The following is a 13031-nucleotide window of genomic DNA, read 5'->3' on the forward strand; positions in this document are numbered from 1 at the left end:
GTGACTCTGGGCAAGTCACTTAACCCTCCATTGCCCCTGGTACAAAATAAGTACCTGAATATATGTAAACTGCTTTGAATGTAGTTGCAAAAACCTCAGAAAGGCAGTATATCAAGTCCCATTTCCCTTTCCCTAAAAGGGGGCCTTGGTGCGCGTCAAAAACACATACCAATGCCAGCACAGCCCCCATTTTGCTGCAGCTTGTAAAAGGACCCTTTAACCTGCTATGGGTTACCGCATACAGATAGGACTGACTTTTATGCGGTCCTATTTATGCAGTTAACCTGGCCAGTTAGGTGCTGAATATATGCACTTAACCGGCCAAGTGTCAACTCCCCCCCCCCCCCCCCAGAATGATTTTAAGTTCAGTACTAACTGGTTATTTTCAGTGGCACTAACTGGTTGAATGCCACTGAAAATTAGCGATTAGCCCCAAACAGGCGATTTAACCAGCCAGGAGCCTTCTGGCTGGTTAAATCACATTGAAAATCGACCCTTGCACATTCAGTATTACAGATATTAACCCCCCCCCCCCCAAACACACACAACTTTTACAAAGCCACACAGCAATGCCGACACTGGCCATTCACTTTTATTTTGTAAAAAGGAGGGGGGAGGATTCTCACAGATCTGGCATCTATCGCACTTATTTATTTTATTTATTGCATTTGTATCCCACATTTTCCCACCTCTTTGCAGGCTCAATGTGGCTAACAATACATCATGCATGTTGGAAAGGTATAAGAGAATATACATTTAGTATTACATAAGGATCTTGTTTAACATGATAATGATGAAATAAGATAGAGTGACAAGCAAATGCTGTAAGACAATTCTGGGTATATTTGTAGGAGTTCACATTTGTTGATCTTTGTGGTATGCCTTGTTAAAGAGATGGGTCTTCAGTAGTTTGCGGAAGTTAGTTCATAAATCGTTTTCAGGCTGTGCGGCAGTGCGTTCCAGAATTGTGTGCTCAAGTAGGAAAAGGTAGAGGCATGCGTTAGTTTGTATTTTAGACCTTTACAGTTGGGGAAGTGAAGATTGAGGAATGTGCGGGATGATTTTTTAGCGTTCCTGGGTGGTAAGTCTATCAGGTCTGACATGTAGGCTGGGGCATCTCCGTGAATGATTTTGTGAGCTAGGGTACATATTTTGAACGTAATGCGTTCTTTAAGTGGGCAGTGTAGCTTTTCTCATAGGGGTTTTGCACTTTCATATTTTGTTTTACCGAATATGAGTCTAGCTGCTGTGTTCTGAGCTGTCTGAAGTTTCTTGATTATTTGCTCCTTGCAGCCAGCGTAGAGTGCGTTGCAGTAGTTTAGGTGACTGAGTACCATTGATTGTACCAGATTGCGGAAGACGGTCCTTGGGAAGAAAGGTCTTACTCTTTTTAGTTTCCACTTAAAATGGCCTAAACCTTGAGCAGCTCCAAATGCTGTTTCTTTGGTCTCCAGCTAAAGGCAACTCAAAAAGGTTCAGCTTTTCTTTTAAATTATTGCCCCTACTAAATGCTGTCTGCAAAAATGAATCTTTAAACACATTATATACTGAATGATCTTTCAGTGTTTATGAATGATCTTACCTATCCTATTTAAAAGTGTAGTTTAGTACAGAGGTGAAAAAACCCTCCAAATCAGATTCCACTTTAGCTGTCTGGAACAGAAGATCTCTTTTATTATCCCAAGCCTTTGTAAGCTCTGTAAATGGCTACTTAATGGTGGCATTGCAAAACAAAAACATATCAGTGTTGTAGAGCACAATTTTCTCTTTCAGATGATACTGTTCACAAGCTGATTCAGGCAGACTCTTTTTTAATAATTGGCTTTGAACTTTGGTACATTTTACCATTTGTGCTGACAGTGCCAACTTTGAAGAGGTCCTGCAAGGCGGTTATAGATGCTGGTTGGTTGCAAATCTGGCAGTATTATGTCCAGCACAAGCATAATGCTTGTTCAAAATTTCAAGTCCGTATCTTTGTTTGCATGGAAGTTGCTGCGGTCTGAATATTGCTCCAAATATGTTTGGATGAGTCGCGACCAATTTTGGTGCACACTTTGAGTCAACTTGTATGACTGGATTTTGCATTCATAATGTTAAAATGTATTCATCGGAATTAGCATCAAAAACTGTACAGCAGGGGCATATCTGCTTGGGGCCACAGGGGCCTGGGCCCCCGCAGATTTCATCCTGGACCCCCCTACCGCCGTCAACCCTCCCCCGCCTACCGCCGTCACCTACCCCCGCCGAGGTCCACTTCCTCCAGTCCGGTGCCTTTAAAAGTATTACTTCAGCTGGCGGGGGACCCCCAACCCCTGCCAGCCCAGCCGAGGTCTTGTTTTAAGAAGTTCTTCCATCCTCGTGCTATTGAAAACTGCCTGCCTGCATCCCTTCCAGTTTCGGACTGAGTCTGACGTCGCAGCACGTTGTTACGTGCAGGACGTCAACGTGCTGCGATGTCAGACTCAGTCTGAAACTGGAAGGGATGCAGGCAGGCAGTTTTCAGTAGCACGAGGATGGAAGAACTTCTTAAAACAAGACCTCGGCTGGGCTGGCGGGGGTTGGGGGTCCCCCGCCAGCTGATGTAATACTTTTAAAGGCACCGGACTGGAGGAAGTGGACCTCGGCGGGGGTGGTTGACGGCGGTAGGGGAGGGTTAACGGCGGTAGGGGGGGGGCTATAATGTGCCCCCTCACTCTAGCTCCTGCCCCGCCTACCGCCGAACCTCAGATACGCCCCTGCTGTACAGGATTTGAATTTTTTAGCCATTCTTATAAATGTGTTTGGATTTTATTAGACCCCAAAAGTGACATTTTGGTAAATGTTGTGCGGTCATGGACTGACAACCTTTCAGAAAAGGGGGTCTAGATCTGCAACTATTGCAGTTAGAGATCTCAAATTTTGGGAAACTTCGTTTAACACCTGACTCGCACAACTGATAAAATTTGAACAAAATTGGAGACATGATGGTGGGAAGGTTTAGATCACTTGGCATGGAATGACCCTATCTTAACTTATCCAGGGGCCCTTTTACTAAGCTGCAGTAGGGCCTAAGCCAAAGCGAAACTACCACCAGGCTAGTGCACCCCCTGGCGGTAATTTTGAATTTGGTGTGTGCTCATTCTGGTTGTAGAAATGATTTTTTATTTTCTACTGTGCGTGACGTTTCTGGTGGTAATCGGCAGTTGGCATGCGCCGAACAGTTCCCGAGCGTGTAGCATGTGAGCCCTTACCGCTAGATCAATGAGTGGAAGTAAGGGTTCAGGCCGTAAATAGACACACGTTAGTTTTTAATTTTAGCACACACCCATTTCCTAACCCATTAAAAAATGCCATTTTTCCTCAACACAATAAAAAGCGGCCTGGTACGCAACAAAAACACCTGCCCACACTACCGCAGGCCACTTTTTACTGTGGCTTAGTAAAAGACCTCCCAGCTAATTGTCTGGGTCCTGGCGTTAAATACTGGTGGTGCCCAGATAACCTCTGGCTCTGTCCCCAGCCTTCCCCAGTGCTGTCCGGATAGTGCTGGGCAGATATGGAATGCATTACCTACAGACCTGAAAGCAATCAGCGAAACAACAGTCTTTCGAAAATCCCTGAAGACATTCTTCTTTAACAAGGCCTATAATGAAAACTTATAGCCTTACTAAATTAATCAATGAAAAGATTTATCCTTCGAAAAGCCTGAAGACATTCTTCTTTTTCTGCTAGTCCCACAATGATAACCTATAGCCTTACTAAGTCACCCCACTAACCCAATCAGTTAAGAATGCCTACCTGCTACAACTATCCTAATCACTCTCTTCCTTCTTATCTTTCCTTTCCTAATCATTACACATTAATAATTGTATCTGATATCCTGTAATGACAATGTTTCAAATCTATGTAAGCCACATTGAGCCTGCAAATAGGTGGGGGAATGTGGGATACAAATGCAATAAATAAATAAGTAAAGATTTTCAGCAGTATTTTCTGGGTAATGGCACTGAAAATCAGTGGCTGATCAAGGTAAGCGGTACTTATCTAGGCAGGTGCCACTCTTACCTGGAAAATGCTCCTAAATATCAACCTTTAAGATTAGAAAAAAAGATAGAGGTGTAGAGATGAAGTGATGACAGAACATAGGACAGTTGTTACAAATGAATGGCAGTAAATGACCCTGCATGTAATAAAAATCTGAATATTTTTATAACTATTAATACCTTTATCTTCTTTTTTTAGTTTTACCAAGTTCAGTATATGTTGAATACTTTTGCTTGTAACTGCTGTAGACCTCAGAGTGATAGTTTAGCTGTGAACTGCGCAAAAGTTGTCCATCTCTGGTTTGGACTGAAATGGATTAATGAAGAGAAATTAACAGACTAAAAACCATTCTTGCGTTTGAATTGTTTATTTTCTGACACACAAAAAAGGATGAGATACCATTGCACTGGTATATATTAGCAATGACAGAGAGAGCCTGACAAAAGATACCGGTTCTCTATGTGGAGGAAATAAAATGTGAATGTAGTACAGAAATGAACATAGCAGCAACATAAATTCAAACAGCAGAGTAGTAAGACCCTGAAAGGATCCTGTATTTTATTATATAATCAACCTGATTGTGAAGGGAATGTTAATCTTTAACTATTTCACAATGTCAAACATCTCCAAATGTTAACCCTGTGATTGACCTTTCCAGAAAATGTTGTAGCCAGCTAAGCAGAATATGCAGGGCTTTTTTTGAGGGGGTACTTGGGTGTACTGAGTACCGGCACCTTTTCCATTGTCTGCTAAAATTGACCCATGGATCCCAAGTTTTAATGAGAGCTCAGGCTCTACACACCAATTCTGCCTTGTCATAGTTTCTGTGACTGCTTGCAGGGGGCCTGGCTATTATGGGGTGGGTCCCTCAGTGATTACCCCACTCCTGAAGGGTGGCCTAGCATTTGAGTACCGGCACCTTTTTTGCTAGAAAAACATAAGTACATAAGTACATAAGTAGTGCCATACTGGGAAAGACCAAAGGTCCATCTAGCCCAGCATCCTGTCACCGACAGTGGCCAATCCAGGTCAAGGGCACCTGGCACGCTCCCCAAACGTAAAAACATTCCAGACAAGTTATACCTAAAAATGAGGAATTTTTCCAGTCCATTTAATAGCGGTCTATGGACTTGTCCTTTAGGAATCTATCTAACCCCTTTTTAAACTCCGTCAAGCTAACCGCCCGTACCACGTTCTCCGGCAATGAATTCCAGAGTCTAATTACACGTTGGGTGAAGAAAAATTTTCTCCGATTCGTTTTAAATTTACCACACTGTAGCTTCAACTCATGCCCTCTAGTCCTAGTATTTTTGGATAGCGTGAACAGTCGCTTCACATCCACCCGATCCATTCCACTCATTATTTTATACACTTCTATCATATCTCCCCTCAGCCGTCTCTTCTCCAAGCTGAAAAGCCCTAGCCTTCTCAGCCTCTCTTCATAGGAAAGTCGTCCCATCCCCACTATCATTTTCGTCGCCCTTCGCTGTACCTTTTCCAATTCTACTATATCTTTTTTGAGATACGGAGACCAGTACTGAACACAATACTCCAGGTGCGGTCGCACCATGGAGCGATACAACGGCATTATAACATCCGCACACCTGGACTCCATACCCTTCCTAATAACACCCAACATTCTATTCGCTTTCCTAGCCGCAGCAGCACACTGAGCAGAAGGTTTCAGCGTATCATCGACGACGACACCCAGATCCCTTTCTTGATCCGTAACTCCTAACGCGGAACCTTGCAAGACGTAGCTATAATTCGGGTTCCTCTTACCCACATGCATCACTTTGCACTTGTCAACATTGAACTTCATCTGCCACTTGCACGCCCATTCTCCCAGTCTCGCAAGGTCCTCCTGTAATCGTTCACATTCCTCCTGCGACTTGACGACCCTGAATAATTTTGTGTCATCGGCGAATTTAATTACCTCACTAGTTATTCCCATCTCTAGGTCATTTATAAATACATTAAAAAGCAACGGACCCAGCACAGACCCCTGCGGGACCCCACTAACTACCCTCCTCCACTGAGAATACTGGCCACGCAATCCTACTCTCTGCTTCCTATCTTTCAACCAGTTCTTAATCCATAATAATACCCTACCTCCGATTCCATGACTCTGCAATTTCTTCAGGAGTCTTTCGTGCGGCACTTTGTCAAACGCCTTCTGAAAATCCAGATATACAATATCAACCGGCTCCCCATTGTCCACATGTTTGCTTACCCCCTCAAAAAAATGCATTAGATTGGTGAGGCAAGACTTCCCTTCACTAAATCCGTGCTGACTTTGTCTCATCAGTCCATGTTTTTGTATATGCTCTGCAATTTTATTCTTAATAATAGCCTCCACCATCTTGCCCGGCACCGACGTCAGACTCACCGGTCTATAATTTCCCGGATCTCCTCTGGAACCTTTCTTAAAAATCGGAGTAACATTGGCTACCCTCCAGTCTTCCGGTATTACACTCGATTTTAGGGACAGATTGCATATTTCTAACAGTAGCTCCGCAAGTTCATTTTTTAGTTCTATTAATACTCTGGGATGAATACCATCAGGTCCCGGTGATTTACTACTCTTCAGCTTGCTGAATTGACCCATTACATCCTCCAAGGTTACAGAGAATTTGTTTAGTTTCTCCGACTCCCCCGCTTCAAATATTCTTTCCGGCACCGGTGTCCCCCCCAAATCCTCCTCGGTGAAGACCGAAGCAAAGAATTCATTTAATTTCTCCGCTACGGCTTTGTCCTCCTTGATCGCCCCTTTAACACCATTTTCGTCCAGCGGCCCAACCGACTCTTTGGCCGGTTTCCTGCTTTTAATGTATCTAAAAAAGTTTTTACTATGTATTTTTGCTTCCAACGCTAATTTCTTCTCAAAGTCCTTTTTTGCCCTCCTTATCTCCGCTTTGCATTTGGCTTGGCATTCCTTATGATCTATCCTGTTACTTTCAGTTGGTTCTCTTCTCCACTTTCTGAAGGATTGTTTTTTGGCTCTAATGATTTCCTTTATCTTACTGTTTAGCCACGCCGGCTGACGTTTAGTCTTTTTTCCCTTTTTTCTAATACGTGGAATATATTTGTCCTGAACCTCCAGGATGGTGTTTTTAAACAGCATCCACGCCTGATGCAAGTTTTTTACTCTGCGAGCTGCTCCTTTCAGTCTTTTTTTCACCATTTTTCTCATTTTGTCGTAATCACCTTTTCTATAGTTAAACGCTAGCGTACTTGATTTCCTAGTTTCACTTCCTTCAATGCCAATATCAAAACCGATCATATTATGATCACTGTTATCAAGCGGCCCTCGTATCGTTACCCCCTGCACTAGATCATGAGCACCACTAAGGACTAAGTCTAGTATTTTTCCTTCTCTTGTCGGCTCCTGAACTAGCTGTTCCATGAAGCTGTCCTTGATTTCATCAAGAAATCTTATGTCCCTTGCGTGTACAGATGTTACATTAACCCAGTCTATATGCGGGTAATTGAAATCCCCCATTATTATTGTGTTGCCCAGTTTGTTTGCGTCCCTGATTTCCTTTAACATTTCCGCATCCGTCTGTTCGTCCTGGCCAGGCGGACGGTAGTACACTCCTATCACTATCCTTTTCCCCTTTGCACTGAGAATATGTAATGTCAGTGGCGTTCCTAGGGGGGGGGGGCGGTGGGTGCGGTCCGCCCCGGGTGCACGCCGCTGGGGGGGGTGGGTGCCGCGCGCCTGTCCGCTACGTTCGTTCTGTGCTCCCTCTGCCCCGGAACAGGTTACTTCCTGTTCCGGGGCAGAGGGAGCATGGAAACGAACAAAGCGGACAGGCGCGCGGCACCCCCCCCCCCCAGCGGCTTGCAACCGGGGGGGGGGTCCTTCGCAGGGGGGAGGGTCGTGCTGCACCCGGGGGGCGGGGCGCATCGGCGATCCGCCCCGGGTGTCAGCCCCCCTAGGAACGCCACTGTGTAATGTTATTGCTTCTCAAATTCTAAACTGCTGATGAATGTTCCTCCTCTTCTCCCATCAACCTAAAAGACAAATAGTGCACTGACCGTTAGAACATGACCCCTTTAATTCTTTGCTTCAGTTTAGGAATGTTCTCAGTATTTAGGTTGATGGGCTGATAACATCCTTTGAGTCCAGAGTTTTGCAAGTGGGAGGAATTATTGGTATGGGGGGATGGGCAGGTCTGGATTATTAGAGTAGGGAGAGGGGGGGGTTTACCAGTTAGCAACAGGAGAAGGTAGAGGTAACAAACATTGTTGGGATTTAGGGATTGGCTAGAGGTTGCAATTCAGGGATTTCATAATGCAAAATGGAACTTTCTGTCAGAAATTCTGTGGGCTTGGGGCATTGTTTGGTCTTGGGAGGTGGTAGGGAGGGAGTTGGTAGTTGGAGTTGGCAGAATTTAATTCCCTCCAACCCTCCTTCACGTTTTGTTGCGGGTGGGGGTAAGTTTGGTTCTGGTGCACTGGGGGATGTGCTTGAGGAATGTTCCCCCCCCCCCTTTCTGTTGCTTGTGGATAGGGGTAGACTGTCATAGCTTTGGGTAGTGGCGAGAGAAAGGGGCCCAAATGAAGCTGGATATCAATATGGATATTAAAGAATAAGTGAGAATGAAATGGCTCATTCATGGGTGACGCCACTATGAGTGGAAGCATGATTTGGTGTCATTGTGGGTCTTGCTATGGTTGATGTATTGCAAGGGCTGCTGCATATCACCCCCACCGTCTTCCCAGCGAAGGAGTGTGACTGCATGTCCTCCCATTGAAGGAGTACACAGGGGACTGGCAGAGCTGACAGCTGCATGACTGCTCCATGCACCCCCTTGCTGCCTGCACCCAGGGCAGACTGCCCTGCCCTTGGTACACTATTGATATATTGAATACTGTACATATATTCCGCTGTGGATCAGATAAAGGGTAATGGATTTGATATACTGCCTTTCTGTGGGTACAACCAAAGTGGTTTACATGTATTATATGCAGGCGCTTTCCCTGTTCCTAGTGGACTCACAATCTGTGTGTTTTCTACCTGGTGCAGTGGCAGGTTAAATGACTTTCTCAGGATCACAGGGAGCTATAGTGAGAATTGAACCCACTTCCCCAGGTTCTTAGCCCCCTGTACTAACCATTTGGCTACTCTTCCACCAATGCTGCACTGTGCAAAAGGTTTAGCTACTCATTGAACTTTACTTGAAAAGTTGTATATTAATGAAGTTCTGGTTGTGTTGTGACCTTAAAGCTGTGGTCAATGTTGTGCCACATTAAATTGGATTTTGGGTTTATGTGTTTTATTCTGTAAGGATGGGAGTGAGTTTTTGACAGATGAAAAAGTTTTGGTGTGAATGCTGCTGATAGGAAATACCAGACACAATCCTTTTTTTGTGTTCTGTTCTAAATTTTGCCTCATTATTGCCATCACAAGTGAATATGTGATCAGGTTTCTCAAAGGTTGACCCACATTGACAAACAGCTGATAAGGAAACTTTAAAGCATTCTAAAGATAACCTTTTTTTTTTTTTAATTGTGTGAAACCTGGTATGCTTTACTCCACATCCCTTTCTGCTCTCTAATAGAGTGGAGGAGTATCCTAATGGTTAGAGCATTAAGCTAAGAACCAGAGAATCAGGATTCAAATCCCACTGATGCCCTTTGAGATCTTGGGCAAGTTGCTTAACCCTCCAATGCCCAGGTACAAATTTGTATACCCTTCAGGGACAGGAAATATGTTTTGTATGTGAATGTAACTCACCTTGTCCTGAAAAGGTGTAAGCTAAATCCAAAATTCATTTCCCTTCCCTAGATCCTCCTTCAATTTCTAAATATTAGATAGAGTGTCAAGCTGGAGACCTAGATTTAGAAGAACAGAATATAGTGACACCATGGGTTTAAACTGTTCCATCAGTGTTGCATTTTGTCTATTTACTTTAGGGGGGAGGGGTGCAAAGGGTAAGATAGTCATATTAGTAGTAGAGGGGGGATGATCAATTTATCATTTTATTTATTTATTACATTTGTACCCCACATTTTCCCACCTATTTGCAGGCTCAGTGTGGCTTACATAATACCGTAAAGGCGTTCGCCAGTCGGTTGATAACAAATACAAGGTTGTATTGTAGTCAGATGAGGTAGGTGTGTGTCAGGCACCGTGAAGGTAGAAGGAAATGAGGATTGTATGTTAGTCAGTACGATCATTGGTTGTGCTGTGTTGCTGGATGTGGGGATTTACGTTGGATCTGTGGGGTATGCCTTTTTGAAGGGGTTGGTTTTTAGTGATTTTCTGAAGTTTAGATGGTTATGGATTGCTCTTACAGCTTTCGGGAAACCAAAGAGGTTTGATTTGAGAACAGGGGATGGCATGACGTCAAAAAAACTGAAGCCACTTAAGTTAGTCTGTTTCCCCTTTGCCATGTAGCTGTCATTCTGCGTACACTCAAAAAAACAAAACAAAAAAAAACCTATAGCTTCTGCATCCACATTGTCATTCTTTGTCGGTAGCATTTTTATTTCATGTCACTTATATTTTCAAACATACCGGCTTGTGCAGCATACAGATGTACACAGAGGAAGTATAATAATGAAATAGGAGTAGCCTAGTGGTTAGTGCAGCAGACTTTGATCCTGGGGAACTGGGTTTGATTCCCATTTGGGCAAGTCACTTACCCCTCCATTGTCCCAGGTTCAAATAAGTACCTGTATATACTATCTAAACCACTTTGAATGTAGTTACAAAAAAACCACTGCAAGGTGGTACATCAAGTCCCATTCCCTTTCCATTTCATAGGTAGAGTAGTAATTTGTTATAAATCACAATCAGTGTCATTTGGAGAGGCTGGTTAAAGGGACACCCTAGCATGTGTTATATTTGCGCAGAGATCTTTTTCTCCTGGTAAGGGGCCACTAAAACAGACATCATATTATAAGAACATAAGTATTGTCATACTGGGACAGACCAAAGGGCCATCAAGCGCAGCATTTTGTTTCCAACAGTGGCCAATCAGGTTACAAGTACCTGGCAAGATCCCAAAACAGTACAATACATTTTATGCTGCTTATCCTAGAAATAAGCAGTGGATTTACCCCAAGTCCATTGTAATAATGGCTTATGGACGTTTCTTTTCTTTTAGGAAGCTATCCAAAGCTTTTTAAAATCCTGCTAAGCTAGCTGGTTTTACTACATTCTCTGGCAACGAATTGCAGAGTTTAATTACACATTGAGTGAATAAATATTTTCTCTGATTCGTTTTACATTTACAACTTTGAAGCTTTATTGCGTGCCCCCTAGTCCTAGTATTTTTGGAAAGAGTAAACAAGTGTTTACTTCACTCATTATTTTATAGACCTCTATCATATCTCCCCTCAGCCGTCTTTTCTCAAAAGTGAAGAGCCCTAGCCGCTTTAGCCTTTCCTCATAGGGAAGACTTCCCATCCCATTTATCATTTTCATCAGCCTTCTCTGTACCTTTTCTAATTCCATAATATCTTTTTTGAGATGCAGTGACCAGAAATGAACACAATATTCGAGGTGTGGTCATACCATGGAGCGAAACAAAGGCATTATAACGTCCTCATTTTTGTTTTCCATTCCTTTCTAATAATACCTAACATTCTATTTGCTTTCTTAGCCACTGCTGCACACTGAGCAGAGGGTTTCAACGTATCATCAATGTTGACACCTAGATCCCTTTCTTGGTCGGTGACTCCTAATGTGGAACCTTGCATTACGTAGTTGTAGTTCACGTTAATCTTTCCCATATGCATCTCTTTGCACTTGCTTACATTAAACATCATCTGCCATTTGGATACCCAGTCTCGTAAGGTCCTCTTGTAATTTTTCACAATTCAATTGCGGTTTAACAAATTTGAATAACTTTGTGTTGTCAGCAAATTTAATTAACTCACTAGTTATTCCCATCTCTAAATCATTTATAAATATGTTAAAAAGCAGTGCTACATGTTTGTTTATCCCTTCAAAGAAATGTAATAGATTGGTGAAGCAAGATTTCCCTTCACTAAATCCATGTTGGCTTTGTCTCATTAATCCATGCTTTTGAATATGCTCTGTAATTTTGTTCTTTAGTGTCTACCATTTTGCTCAGCACTGACATCAGGTTCACCGGTCTATAATTTCCTGGATCAGCTCTGGAACCTTTTTTAAAAATCGGCGTTACATTGGCCACCCTCCAATCTTCCGGTACCATACTTGATTTTAAAGATAAATTACATATTACTAACAATAGTTCTGCAAGTTCATTTTTCAATTCTATCAGTACTCTGGGATGAATACCATCTGCTCCAGGCGATTTGCTACTCTTCAGTTTGTCAGATTGCTCCATTACATCTTCCAGGTTTACTGAGATTTGTTTAAATTTCTCTGACTCGTTATATTTGAATACCATTTCTGGCAGCAGTATCTCTCCCAAATCTTCCTCGGTGAAGACCGAAGCAAAGAATTCATTTAATCTCTCCGCTATGGCTTTGTCTTCCCTGAGTGCCCCTTTTATCCCTCGGTCATGTAGCGGCCCAACTGATTCTTTTGCTGGCTTCTTGCTTTTAATATACCTAAAAACATTTTTACTATGTGTTTTTGCTTCCAGCACAATCTTTTTTTCAAAGTCTCTCTTTGCCTTCCTTATCAGTGCTTTGCATTTGACTTGCCATTCCTTATGCTGTTTCTTATTATTTTCAGTTGTATCCTTCTTCCATTTTCTGAAGGATTTTGTTTTAGCTCTTAATTCCTTCATCTTACTTTTTAACTACGCTGGCTATCATTTTGTCTTCCTTCCTCCTTTTTTAATACATGGAATATATTTGGCCTGGGCTTCCAGGATGGTGTTTTTGAACAGCATCCACGCCTGATGTAAATTTTTGACCTTCGCAGCTGCTCCTCTAAGGTTTTTTTTTCCCTTTCTTCTCATGGTATCATAGTCTCCTTTTTGAAAGTTAAATGCTAACATATTGGATTTTCTGTGTACTTAATCCAAAGCCAATATCAAATCTGATCATATTATGATCGC

At 42.8% G+C, this 13031-nt stretch overlaps 1 protein-coding gene across 12 annotated transcripts in view; it reads left to right on the forward strand.

Annotated features, from left to right (window-relative positions):
- HSD3B7 (hydroxy-delta-5-steroid dehydrogenase, 3 beta- and steroid delta-isomerase 7) overlaps positions 1–13031 on the forward strand; it is a 266144-nt gene that overhangs the window by 113095 nt on the left and 140018 nt on the right. The window contains exon 1 of one of the 12 annotated variants that reach the window (XM_030210376.1): positions 9671–9706. The exons of the other annotated variants lie outside the window; for them this stretch is intronic. The gene's annotated coding sequence lies outside the window, so the exon portion shown is untranslated. Of the gene's footprint in view, positions 1–9670; positions 9707–13031 lie in introns of those variants that run through there. 12 annotated transcript variants of the gene reach the window in all.

The sequence above is a fragment of the Microcaecilia unicolor genome, chromosome 7, assembly GCF_901765095.1.
Source record: "Microcaecilia unicolor chromosome 7, aMicUni1.1, whole genome shotgun sequence".
Lineage (NCBI taxonomy): Eukaryota > Metazoa > Chordata > Amphibia > Gymnophiona > Siphonopidae > Microcaecilia > Microcaecilia unicolor.